The sequence below is a fragment of the Lepus europaeus genome, chromosome 8 (genome assembly GCF_033115175.1).
Source record: "Lepus europaeus isolate LE1 chromosome 8, mLepTim1.pri, whole genome shotgun sequence".
Lineage (NCBI taxonomy): Eukaryota > Metazoa > Chordata > Mammalia > Lagomorpha > Leporidae > Lepus > Lepus europaeus.
The window spans coordinates 14790499-14804698 of record NC_084834.1 but is presented as its reverse complement, the minus strand read 5'-3'; the positions used below and the strand labels follow the sequence as shown (position 1 = coordinate 14804698).

General features: G+C 37.6%; 1 pseudogene; it reads left to right on the top strand.

Moving 5' to 3' along the window:
• Window positions 1–640: 640 nt before the first annotated feature.
• Window positions 641–756, top strand: LOC133766152 (U2 spliceosomal RNA; annotated as a pseudogene).
• The last annotated feature ends 13444 nt before the right edge of the window (window positions 757–14200 follow it).

Below are 14200 nucleotides of genomic sequence, written 5' to 3'. Positions count from 1 at the left end.
GTCATTTTCATATCTACTTAACTCTTATTTTATTAAAAGAAAGCTGAAATGATCAGGGTTCAGATAGTGCCCTTTTTATTCTGAATTACATTATTATTTACCTTGATTTGCTGAAATATGGGCTATTTCTATAATTTTAAGCAAATATTTTTACCAAATCGAATCTTAACCAATGATAATACAGAAGCCAGATAGTAGAAAAGTGGTATTAAATGATGAGGGTAGAATTTGTCTCTTAAGTGATAGCTCACCAATATATTTCTTGTAGAACTCTGTTCACATTTGTGCAGAGATATTTATGTGCAAATCATACCTTCTGTTCAAGATATTTGTCTTTCTACCTCATATACTTTGGATAACTCATACAGGTCACCATCTTTAACACAATGCTAAGTCCTATCAGATATTCAATAATTTTGAATAGATTTTATATAAAACCAAAGGTAGTTATAGGTGAGAAAACACTTATTGACAAACAGACTTTGTGGATGGACTAAATAGCTTATATACTATTAGACAAAATATCTAGTATTAGCAGGGGATTATTATGAAGCTCAGGATTCAAGTCATTCAAATCTAAGGGAGTAGGGAGGTTAAGTAATAAACTAACGAGGTCAAGGTTAGTAGAGGTTACTGCTTTATCGCTTCTCGGCCTTTTGGCTAAGATCAAGTGTAGTATCTGTTCTTATCAGTTTAATAGAGGTTACTACTTTATTAGGCTCTAGGCTTCTGAAACCTGAAGACAATGTACTTTCTCCCTTCTATTCTCACATCATGGTGTCATGGACAAAATGGATATTCATGGCAAAGAAGAAGGACATGAAGGAAAGAAGGAATATTATATTAGCAATCACTTCCCATTCCCTCTTACCCCTATCTCAGACAGCATGAATCTGTTTTCTAATTCTGAATTTGTCTAGCCTGAACATTTCATGTAAATGGAATTCTATGGAATGTGGTCTTTTGTGGTTGGCTTCTTTTATTAAACATAATGCTTTCAAAGTTCATACTAGCTGTAAATATATAAAACAGTACCTAATAATCACAAGGTTTATCCAAGGAAAAAAAGTTTAGTTTAGCCCTTGAAAATTAATAGTTATATTTCAGCATTTTCAAAGAGTAAAGCACAAAAAAATACATCTGATTATCTAGATACATAGAAAGCTTTGAAGAAAGTTCAGCAGCAATTCTTAATTAAAAACATGAACAGCAACAGCAATACCATGAATCTCCCTACCAGTAAAGGCACCTAAGGAAACTTGCGTCTTGCATCTATATTGATTCCATATTTTTTGTTGCAGCAAATTGAGGTGCTATCAACAAGGAAGTGCAAATGGATAAAAAGAGATATTTAAATAAATATGCCTGGGGCCGACACTGTGGTGTAGTGGGTAAAGCAGCCGCCTACAGTGCTGGCATCCCATGTGGGTGCGGGTTCGAGACCCAGCTGCTCCAGTTCCAATCCAGCTCTCTGCTATGGCCTGGGAAAGCAGTAGAGGATGGCCCAGGTCGTTGGGCCCTGCACCCACATGGGAGACCCAGAGGAAGCTCCTGGCTTCAGGCTTCAGATCAGCGCAGCTCTGGCCATTGTAGCCACCTGGGGAGTAAACCAGTGGATGGAAGACCTCTCTCTCTCTCTCTCTCCCTCTCTCTCTCTTCCTCTCCTGCTTTCTGTGTGTAACTCTTTCAAATAAATAAATATTTAAAAAATAATTAAATAAATATGCCTGAAATTGTATAAAAATGATGAAAGACATGATCGCATTGATGCAAATATCTAAAAAAATTCTAAACTGGGTAAATAGAGAAAAAGCACTGCTAGGTATATGGCACTAGAACTGTAGAAATTTATTTTAAAAATAGCAGTCTAAGAAAAAGACATTATCTTGAAAAGAATAATGAGACTAACAGAAGGTAATAGAAAATGTAACAGTATCTACACAATGCCATAAGAACAGAAAAAAAAAAAACTGTTTCCCCAGGATTCTAAACCTGGTAATAATTTTAAAATATAAAATGAAATAAAGTTTTCAGACAAATAAGACTAAGAGAATATATCACATGAGAAATCTTGCAAAGTTCTGCGGGAGGGAAAGGATTTCACAAAAAAAAAAACTCAGAAATACAAGATCCAAATTACTTTATCCTTGACTTTGCCTAATCTTACTCAAATGTGATTCAACTGATATAGAAATTAAGGGATTTGGGGTCGGCGCCGAGGCTCTATAGGCTAATCCTCCACCTGCGGTGCCGGCACACCGGGTTCTAGTCCCAGTCGGGGCACCGGATTCTGTCCCGGTTGCCCCTCTTCCAGTCCAGCTCTCTGCTGTGGCTCAGGAGTGCAGTGGAGGATGGCCCAAGTGCTTGGGCCCTGCACCCGCATGGGAGACCAGGAGAAACACCTGGCTCCTGGCTTCGGTTCAGCGCAGTGCGCTGGCCGCGGCGGCCATTGGAGGGTGAACCAACGGAAAAGGAAGACCTTTCTCTCTCTCTCTCTCACTGTCCACTCTGCCTGTCAAAAAATAAATTAATTAATTAAAAAAAAGAAATTAAGGGATTTTGATTATATATCTAGCAAATTAGTTCTCTTGAAAAGAATACCTCATAATAAAATAGAATTACTTGGAGGTGAATACAGATATTTGGGAACTATTGTTCACGAGCTGTAGTTGGTTAACAGAGGAGCTCCAGCAGCTCCGAGGTTAGGCGCAGACTAACTTGCTGAAGGGCCCTCTCTCGACAGGACTGCCTATTCTGATGCTCACTTTGCAGCTGTATGGTGTGGTGAGATGATGCACATCAAAGAGGTTGGGTGAAAACTGAAAGTACGGTGATGGCTCAGTAAGCAATGTAAAATTGTTTCCTTATATGGTTACTATGGTTCAATTAATGATATATAATAAAGAAATAAGTGTACCTAGGAAATGCAAGCAGAAGGGATATTACTGATTCCAGTGACACAACCGATGGGCTTTCTCACGGACTGCTCTCGCCATCCGCATTTTCTAGCTCTTTCCTGTGCACAGGGGTTCACAGACTCTTGACCTCCCTGCAGCAACTGAGAGATTTAGTGTTGCAAGTCCTGTCTGGCAGATCTATTTCTGACATCATTTTCTTTTTCAGAACCTCTTTTGGCTTCTGGCCTTGAAGAGGTTTGAATGTCCTGACAGATGAATGAAGCAATTTCAGCATTTTTCAGTCTGAGTTTTTGATGCCCTCACAAAAGGAGATAAAATGCCTTCTGGCAGAATATCCCCGTGAAAGGCACATCAGGCCACATCTTTCAGAAAGGGACACAGGACACAGGCAGGGGACATCAGAGATAAACTGTTTTGTTACTTTTCACCAAAAAATGACTAGCCTTTACACAAGCAGAAATTCAAACACAAAATCTGGTAATCAAAATACCATTTTTCTTGGATCCAAAGAAAATCAAAAGGAAGAGTGAAGGATTAATGATGAGGGAGAAATCAAATATTATGTTGGTGGAACATGACAACTGCTCATTCCTTCATATATACGTCTCTGTATGTAGTACTATAAGTTGACCTGAAGAATGTCAATTATATTTTCTTACTTTTAGCATTAAAAAAACAGAAATGTTACCAAGGAGCTGTTAGTAAAATTACACATGTGTCCCATATAGGAATGCCTGGGTTTGGTGCCCATCTGAGGCTTCTGAATTCAGCTTCAGTAATGGCCCAAGGTAATTGACTTCTTGCTACCCATGTAGGAGACCTGCATTGATTTCTTAGCTTCAAGCAACAGCTTCAGCCCAGTTCTGAATGTTTTGGGCACTTGGGGAGTGACCCAGTAGATGGGAGATTCTCTTTCTCTCTCTTCTCTCTTTTTTTTTCTTCTCAAATAAATAATTTAACAAAATAGATGTTAATTCTCAATGTTTTCCTAATTTTTTAAAGATTTGTTTATTTATTTGAAAGACAGAATGACAGAGAGATGGGGACAGAGAGAGAGCAAGCAAACGAGCTTCCATTTATTGGTTCAATCTCCAATTGTCCACGGCAGCTAGGGGTGGGCTAGGCTGAAGGCAACAGTCTGGAACTCCATCCAGGTCTCCCACATGAGTGCCAGGGGTCCAAGTACTTGGACCATCTTTCACTGTTTTCCCAGGTTCATTAGCAGGTAGCTGAATCAGAAGTGGAGCAGCTGGGACTTGAACAAGCACTCATATCTGATGCAGGCATTGCAGGCAGTGGCTTAGCCTTTTGCACCAGGTTACTGGCCCCTGTTTTCCTAAGTTTCTCATTGAAATTAGAATGTGGAGAAAAAGGTACCCTTGTTCACTGTTAGTTGGGATGTAAACTTGTGTAACCATTATAAAATACAGTATAAAGATTTCTCAGAAATCTGAAAACAGATATATCATGTGACCAAGCCATCCCACTCCTAGGATGAGATGAAATCAGCATTTGAAGAGTTGTTTGTACTCCGTGGTTTTGGGAGTTCAATTCACAATAGCTGAGAAGTGGAATCAACCCAGATATCCATCAAGAGATCACTAGAGAAAGAGAATGTATATATACACTAGCGAGTACTACTCAGCCATACGGAAGCAATGAAATCCTGTCTTTTGTAACAAAATGGATGCAACTGGAAACGATTATGCTTAGTGAAATAAGCCAGGCCCCAAAAGACAAATACAGATCTTTCTATGATATGTTGTAGGTTAATATAGAACTCAAAAGACAAACAGAACCCAAAAGACAAATACAGATTTTAAATGATAGGTTGAAGGTTAATATAGAACTCAAAAACTGTATAAGAATGAAACTGACATCTTACGGTTTGATTATTGATTACAGCCCTTGTCTATAATCCTGTGCGACAGTGGTCTATTTTGTACTTGTTGAGCATTATGTTTACTGGTGTATTAGGCCTGTGATTATGAAGTAAATTGAAATTATGTTATTGTGAAAGCTCAAGGAAAATAAAAGAAAGGAAGGAAATTGAGGGAGGGGAAGGAGGAGGGAAGTTTGATTATCTTCTTCAAATTATATCTGTAATATACAAGAAATCAATTCTGTTTATATTAATAATGTTTTCAAAAAGTAAATAAAAGAAATTAAAATGTTGCAGAAGATCTAGAGCAACATTGTGGCACAGTGGGTTAAGGCAATGCTAATAACACTGACACTCCACTTAAGAACACCAGCTTGAGTTCTGGCTGCTTGGATTCCAATCCAGCTCCCTGGTAATGCCCCTGGGAAAGTAACAAAAGATGACCCAAGTGGCTGGGCCTCTGCACCCATGTGGGAGATCGCAATGAAGTCCCTGGCTCCTTGTGACGGCCTGACCCAGCTCTGAGCATTGCTGCCATTTGGGAAATAAACCAGAAAATGGAAGATTTCTCTCTTTGCCCCTCCACCTTTCAAATAAATACATAAATCTGCAAGAAATATTTTTTTAAATGTTGCAGAAAACTAACCTGCTTCCATCAGCTTACACAGAATGAATGGTCCTGTTAGATTATTCAGTATTCTTAATACACTACCACTACCAGGCTCTGGAAAGAAAACAGTGAATAAAATCTGAATATTTTACTCAAGGAGCACTTCAGGGTCAAGGATGTATTATATACCAATGGTGATAGTACCACTGAAAGATAAAGTCAGCTAAGAAGCAATGTAAGAGGATCAAGAGTGTGAGTTTTGTTGTCAGACAAAATTATCTTGGATTCCAAGCTCTGCCACTAATTTGCTCAGTTATTTTACAATTATGAAAAAATATATTATTGTCCACTACATGGAACTCTACTAATGATTTTGGAAAACTTTTATGCAATTTCTCATAAGGAATCAGCTCCAATAAAGAGGAATAGCAATAGAATAGTGGATGTCTATTCTCCACCGTTCTGATGCTGAGTATCAGGTGCCACAGACCTGTGTACCTCTGTCATTCATATACACAATGTTCCTTTTACAAAAGATAGGTTTTTAAAAGACTTTTATTTTATTTATTTGAAAAGCAAAGTTACAGTTTGAGAGAAGGAGAGAAAGAGAGAGAGGGAGAGAGAGAGGGGGGGGAAGAAAGAGAGATTTTCCATCCTCTGGGGTTAATTAATAGATGTGATATCATTGTCTGTCTCTCTGCCTTTCAAATAGATTAAATAAATTAAAAAAAGTTTTTCCCATTGTAATTTTAGTATTTCATATTTTTATAAAATTTTGAGAAAATGTGTGTTTCAAAGATTAATATATTGAGTTCTGGCATATATAAATATTTGCTCAATAACAATTATGTTTCTAAGAGTAAGGAGACAAAAATTTGACTCCACATAATTTGGTATGCTTGATGAAAAAATAGGCTAATTTGTGTTTCTCAAAATTTTAGATATATTTCAATTGTTTTTATTTTGCCTTTGAACTGAGTTCCCAAGGAAAATGAATGAATAGATACAAGAACAAAAATACAAACATAGAAATGTGTTTGTGAAATACGAGGATTGACACAAGGAAGTAACTGGAAAGAGAACAAAACCATGTTCCAATCTTTATTCAACATTATTCCTACCACAAAAGCACTGAGCTTTCTTTTAAAAATGCTTTATTGGCTCATTTTTATATATTTGAGAGAGGTAAAGAGAGAGAGAGAGAGAGAGAGAGAGAGAGAGAGAAGTGAGAGAATGAGCTTCCATCTTCCATCTACTGGCTAACACCCTTCCCCACCTCCTCCCGGCCAAATGTCCTCAGTAACTGGGACTGAGCCAGGCCAAGGGCAGGAACCATTAATTCAACCCATGTCTCTCATGTGGGCAACAAGGACGCAACTACTAGCCCACCCCAGACCGTTCTGGGCTCACATAGGCAGAAAGCTGCCAACAGGAGCCTGAGATGGACTCCAGCCTATGCACTCCAATATGGAATATGAGCATCTCAAGTGATAATTCAACAACTAGGCCAAAATTCGCCCCAGCTCTGAGCTTAACCTGGTGCTGCAGATCTCAGTGAGTACATATCACACATAAATCACCATCACTGATTTTCCTCTTCAAAGAGCCTAGTCTGGGCCGAAGTAGATGGGAACCCTGAGTACTCATTTGAAGCAGAATAGCAAGTAGGATGACTAACTATATCGAATAGGAAATAGTGGGGATTCTTTCTCATTACAAATAGATTTGATTGATGAAATAAATCATTGCTTTGAACTTCATTTATCTACATAAAAATTGACCTACTTGTTTTCCTTTTCATAGGATTTTTGAATTCACATTGCTTTAGATGTTTGGCTTTGATATTGTAGAGACCCTGGAAGCTGGCATCTTTTGATTCGAGTCAGTTAAATTAAAGCAGACTAAATAGGGAGACCTATCTGGTTATGTTTAAGTCTGTTAGAGTCATTACTTACTAATTTCTGAAATAATCTAAAAACCTAAATAATGTAACAATGCTCCCCTAAGGGGCCAATGTGTTCTTTCACAAAATCCTTACCATATTTATGTAGATTTCCTTCCCAAAGCAAAAAGTTTAATACTTTAACATGATAATTCTGTGTAACAATTCTTTACTTCCCTGTAATTGATTAGTATAGAGGTGATTTCCAGAGCTGCCAGTTAGAGCAGCTGGTGGTGAGGTCTGGAAAGAAGAGCACCCTTGGTCTGGCAGGATGGGGATGGGTGGGTAAGTGCAAGGTGGAGGAGGGTTTCTGTAGAGAATGCAATGCACATCCCAAACAATAGGACTGGTAGAAATAAAGACCCAGGGTCAGTGGTCTGAGTAGCTGATTCCAGTTTACTGTAGTTAAATGGAAACCAAGATGAACCATATGCTCAGACAGAAAAAATTCAAGAAACTTTAAGGAAAAGCCAAAACAAGCAAAACATGTGATGGATGTTTTTATTACCTTATGTGAAGGACACAGTCATTTAATGACTGTCATGGGTGGAAAATCCTGGGGCACACACTGTCTATGGATAATGATACAGACAGAGGCTGTTCTGCAGGGTCGACTCTGATTCTTCCTGAGGAAGTAAGGTGGATTTTCTGGAAAGCATCGCAACTCAAGAAAAAAATTGCAGGAGTCAACAAATACTGAAATATATGGCTTTCACAATGCATATCTGTAAGATACATGAGACAATTATTTGGAGATATTTTACACACCCGCCTGATTATCTTTCCCACACAGCACCATGGCGGCTTTTCTCCATCTATAGATAAAATCAATGTACTGGATCACTCTTGTATAAAGCCCTGAGTTATTTACTTGAATATCTACAAAATGGCCCAATGGGGGATTTGTTTTTTGGTTTTTTTTTTTTAATTTTTTTTTTTTATTTTTTGACAGGCAGAGTGGACAGTGAGAGAGAGACAGAGAGAGAGAGAAAGAAAGGTCTTCCTTTTGCCGTTGGTTCACCCTCCAATGTCCGCCGCGGTTGGTGCGCTGCGACCAGCGCACCGTGCTGATCTGATGGCAGGAGCCAGGTGCTTATCCTGGTCTCCAATGGGGTGCAGGGCCCAAGCACTTGGGCCATCCTCCACTGCACTCCCGGGCCACAGCAGAGAGCTGGCCTGGAAGGGGGGCAACCGGGACAGGATCGGTGCCCCGACTGGGACTAGAACCCGGTGTGCCGGCGCCGCAAGGCAGAGGATTAGCCTAGTGAGCCGTGGCACCGGCTCCAATGGGGGATTTGTAATGGCCAAATCTAGGTGTTATTTCTCTTTCTGGTGTTGGCTAAAACATAAGCACAGAAAAGATCTTTTCAAAATATTTAATCATTCAAATTATCTCACACTGATTTTTCAAGCTCACCAAAACTAATAACAGATGTATAGTCAACTCCCATGATCTAGGGGAGATACACTCTGCAAGCCCCAGGGATGCCAGAAACCGAATAGTGTCATACTCTACACATACCATGCATTTTTCCTGTGCTTCCCCATAATAAACCAGAATTGTGCGATTTTCCACTTAATACTTTTGGACCATGATTTGATACAAGTAACTGAAATCACAGAAAGTCAAGCCATGGATAAGAAGGACTACTTGTGTGATGGCGGCAATGTGTTTTAACTATTTCCCATGCATCCTACTACTATTATCATATCTGGGACCAGAGTGTTATCACAGAGCTAGGTAACATGATGATCTATAATTTCCTTAATTTTGATGAAGGATCCAATATACATGGAGAGTTTTATGAAAATCCATGCATCCTAGGCTCCTTCCTACATGTAGCTGATGGGAACAGCCTTTGTGGAGATATAAATGTCCCTGAAGATACTTACTAAAAACAACTATGTTCTATAAAAAATGGTGTCTCCATTGGCACTAAATTGGCACCATGGACCAACTTGGACTGTATTGATGCTTGGAATTTTATAAGCCTGAAGATTCAATGTGAGACCACATTGTGTCACAGATTAGTCAGTTTGATGTTTTATAATCACTTTTCTTCCCTGATGTTCAAAAAGAGCAGCTAACTAATGTGTTCACTTCCAATGGTGCTGCTTGGAATGTTAATGCAAGTGTTTAATGTTATCAGCGTAAAGTCGAATTTTATTTTTATGACAGCATGTGTGTCAAGACAGTATTTGTATGTGTCTTAAACAAATCTGCAACTAAAAGGTGGGTGTTTAAATCTAACATAAGGAAGAACTGTGAAATTTTGGATCTAAAATATGTCTATTAAAAGATAATTGACTAAAAAGAAATTTAAATTTTTAGAGCACTTGCAAAGGCAATTATAATGTTCTCCAGAGGACAGATTATTATGCCTGATACTTTATTTTCAATTCAGTTCAAGTAAGCTAAACAATTTGGTGAACTATTTTTCAAATAGTGTTTGAAGCAAAGTGGGTAATAAATAAGTGTGCATTACTCGCTCTCTCTTAGGTACAGGTCAGTGTACTGGTGGATTCAGGCAGGGCAAACATTGCTAACGCAATTTCTTCTCTTAAGAATCTTACAAGCTGATAGGGATCTATAACATCACACCACACTATACTGACTTTACTTAAGTGGTTTGAAATAGTGCATGATAATAAGAAGCATAAGTAGTTTGATGGGGACTCAATAAAGTGAGATATCAAATTTTAACCAATAAATCAGAAAAGACATTATGAAAAAGCAGGGATTTATGATGTGTATTAAGGATGGGTGGACTTGTGTAGACATAGGATTTGGTTGGAGGGGCATCCCAATACTGGGAAAGCATATAACCGAATAATTAATGTGGCACATTTTGGAGCATGTTCAACGAACACTAAATGTTTGACATTGCAAAGTGGCACATGAGAAAAAAATAAGCTAATATGGAATCAATGAACACTAGGTAAATGAAAATAAACACCGCCATATTAAAGAAGATTCAAAAGCAACAATAAATATTAGGTTTATTTTAAATGTCTACATTAAGTAGAAATATATAATAATTTTATTTCCTAAAATATTGTTATAAATATTATTCACTCTACTTTTGAAAATTTGATGGATTTACTAATACATCCTAATTTACATTGCTAAACCAATGTTAAATTAAAAGTAGATCTCATCTACACAATTCAGTGCTTGTCAATTATAAACTCAGTAATCTTTTAATTAACTTGTGATTTAAAATATAAATCAAAAAACATTTACTGATGGCCTTCCATGTGTCAGACTGGAATAATTCATGGAGTGACACTGGCAACAAGAAGAAATCCTGCTACATTTTAGGAGCTTGCTGGAACAGCAGCTACAGTGCTTGAGATCCCCCTTTCCTGTTTATGCATTTGTCTTTCTTTTATCTTAGGCTAAGATACCTGAAATTCAAAATTCAAATTCAAATAAAGTTGGAGATGAAATAGGAGATATTGCAACTGACACCTCAGAAATACACATGACCATAAGAAACTACTATGAAAAAAGTATATGCTAATATATTAGAAAAACTTGAAGAAATGGATAAATTCCTGGAATCGTCTAACCCACCAAGATTAAATCAAGAAGATATAGTCAATCTAAGCAGGGATTGAAGCAGTAATCCGAAGTCTTCCATCAAAGAAAAGCCCAAGACCGGATGTCTTTACTACTGAATTCTGCAAACAACAGAAGAGGAATTAAATGCAATGCTCTTCAAACTATTCCAAAATATTGAAAAGGGTGGAATTCAGCTAAACTCCTTTTATGAAACCAGCATTGCTTTGATACCAAAGTGAAAGACATCACACACACACACACACACACACAACTACAGATGCATGTCCCTAATGAACATAGATGCAAAGATTCTCAACAAAATACTAAAAAATTGAATCCAAAACCACATAAAAAGATCATACTTCACTATCAAGTGGAATTCATCCCAGAAATGCAAGGGTGGTTCAACATTCACAAATCAATAAACATCAAAAATCACACCTGTAGAATGAAGAACAAAAACCATATGGCCATCTCAATAGATGCAGAAAAAGTAATTGCTAGGATTCAGCACCCTTTCATGATAAAAAACCATCCACAAATTCGGTACAGAAGGAACATGCCTCAAAATTATAAAGGGTATATATCACAAACCAACAGCTAAGATCATTATGAATGGGAAAAAATAAAGCATTTCCCTTCAGATCTGAAGCATACAAGGATGTCCACTTTTGTCATTCTTATTCAATGTAGTACTGGAAGTCTTAGCAAGAGCAATTAGAGAGGAAAAATAAATAAATGGCATAAAACCTGGAAAAGAGGAAGCTAAATTATCCACATTTGCAGATGACTCGATGTTGTACATGGAAAAACTTAAAAACTCCACCAAAAGGCTGTTGGAATTGATAAACCAATTAGTAAAGTTGCAGGTTACAAAATAAATATACAATAAATAGTAGCTTTTTATATGCTAATGATCACAGAAAGAGAAATGAAGATAGAAGTCCCATTCACAATAGTGAAAAAATAAAATATTTAGGAATACATTTAACAAAAGAAGTGAAAGATCTCAGGGCCGGCGCTGTGGCGCTGTGAGTTAACACCCTGGCCTGAAGCGCCAGTATCCCATATGGGTGCTGGTTCGAGACCCGGCTGCTCCACTTTCAATCCAGCTCCCTGCTATGGCCTGGGAAAACAGTGGAAGATGGACCAAATCTTTGTGCCCCTGCACCTGTGTGGGAGACCCAGAAGAAGCTCCTGGCTCCTGGCTTGGGATTTGCACAGCTCCAGCCACTGCGGCCATCTGGGGAGTGAACCAGCAGATGGAAGACCTCTCTCTCTCTCTCTCTCTCTGCCTCTCCTCTCTCTGTGTAACTCTGACTTTCAAATAAAAATAAGTAAATCTTAAAAAAAAAAAAGAAGTGAAAGATCTCTACAGTGAAAATTATCAAACATTGGTGAAAGAAATCATCAAGGACAAAAAATGGAAAGATAATCCTTGCTTCAATATCTTAAAATGTCTATGCTCTCTAAAGCAATCTATATATTCAATGCAAACCCTATCAAAATAACAATGACATTCTTTAACTGGACTAAAAAAAGCGATCCTACAATTCATATGGGATCACAAGACCCAGGCTAGCCAACACTATCCTGAACAAGAAAAATCAAGCTGAAGACATCACAATACTTGACTTCAAACAAACTACAAAGCTATAGTAACTGAAATAGCATGATACTGGCATAAAAACCAATACATAGATCAATGGAAAAGAATAGAGAGCCCAGAAATTAATCCATGTATGTAGAGCCAACTGATGTTTGATAAAATGGCTCAGTCTCTTCAACAAATGCTGGCCAGGATGTGAAGAAAGGGGAAGATTTACACATTATTGGTGGGAATGTAAATTAGCACAGTCACTGTGGAAAACAGTGTGAAGATTTCTTAAAACACTATAAATATACCTGCAATATGACTCAGCAATCTCACTACTGGGTATATACCCAAAAGACTTGAACACAGTGTAGGAAAGAGATACCTGCACCACCATGTTTATGGCAGCACTGTGCACAATAGCCAAAATTTGGATGTCCATCATCAGATGAATGGATAAAGAAAATGTGGTATATATACACATTGGAATATTATCCAGCTATTAAAAAAGAATAAAATTCTACCATTTGCAGCAAAATAGATGCTACTGGAATTGAGTGAATTAAGCTGGAGCCAGAGAGACCCAGAAAGACAAATACCAAAAATTCTCTCTTATATGGGGGAGCTAAAATCTAAAAAAAGAAATGTCTGTGTGTATCAGTATTGCTGCAATATAGTTTTTTAAACTTTGTGTCATACCTTTGTCAAGCCAATGGTTAAGAATGCTGCACTACTACAGTTCTAATGATCTGTGATTACTTTAAAATGTACTGTATCGTCATTTCTCCATTCAATTACTATATACAGCCATTGTCTATATTCCCACTAAACTAGGGTCATTCGCATTTTACTTGTTTAATTTCTTATTCAGTGAAATATTAAACATTTTTACTATAATATAAATTTAAAATATGTTATCTCAAAAACCAAAACTAAAAGAAAGGGAGAATATAGAAGGGTTGAAGGAAAGAGGGATGGGGGGGGGGGGGAGGTAGGAAGGGAATATGCTTATATTCTTGGAACTGTATCTATAAATCCTATCTCCAGGATTAAGGGTCTTCCGCTTCCATCAGACTATTTGTCCCATCTAGACTTTTGCACTCCCCCAGAGGCCTAGCTGTGGCTTTGTGTGCATCTGTTGCACTCTCTGCTCACATGTTGAAGTTAGAGAAACACACATCACATATGACTGCCTGTTTTAGTCTGATGAACAAGCATTTTTATTTTTGTCCTATATCAGCATACTATTCAAAGACTTCATTCTAAATAAAACATTTGTTAACCACTGCATCCCTTATCCTCATTCAAACTGGAACACATTTCTCCTTTCCACTTCTCAGGATTCCAAATAGCATAGATCTTGCTACACTTTATAAATGTGTGCAACTTATGGTTCTCTCCCTCTACCGGCTTATACACTTGGAAAACTCAGGAATTTAGTTTCAGTAATCTCTGTTGCTCTGGAACATGGAAAAAAGATATTATTAAATAAATCCATCATTAATTAGGATAGAAATTATTATCGTCACAAAATACTTTTGCTTTTAATACTCCTAAAATTATTACATTTCCATTTATCCATTTTTCCTGATGATACTGAAGTGGTTGCTCACCTGTGAGTACCTGAATGCCACGTTCTGTCTTATATCTTGAAGCTGTGCGCCTTACATTTTACTGTTCTATATGCAT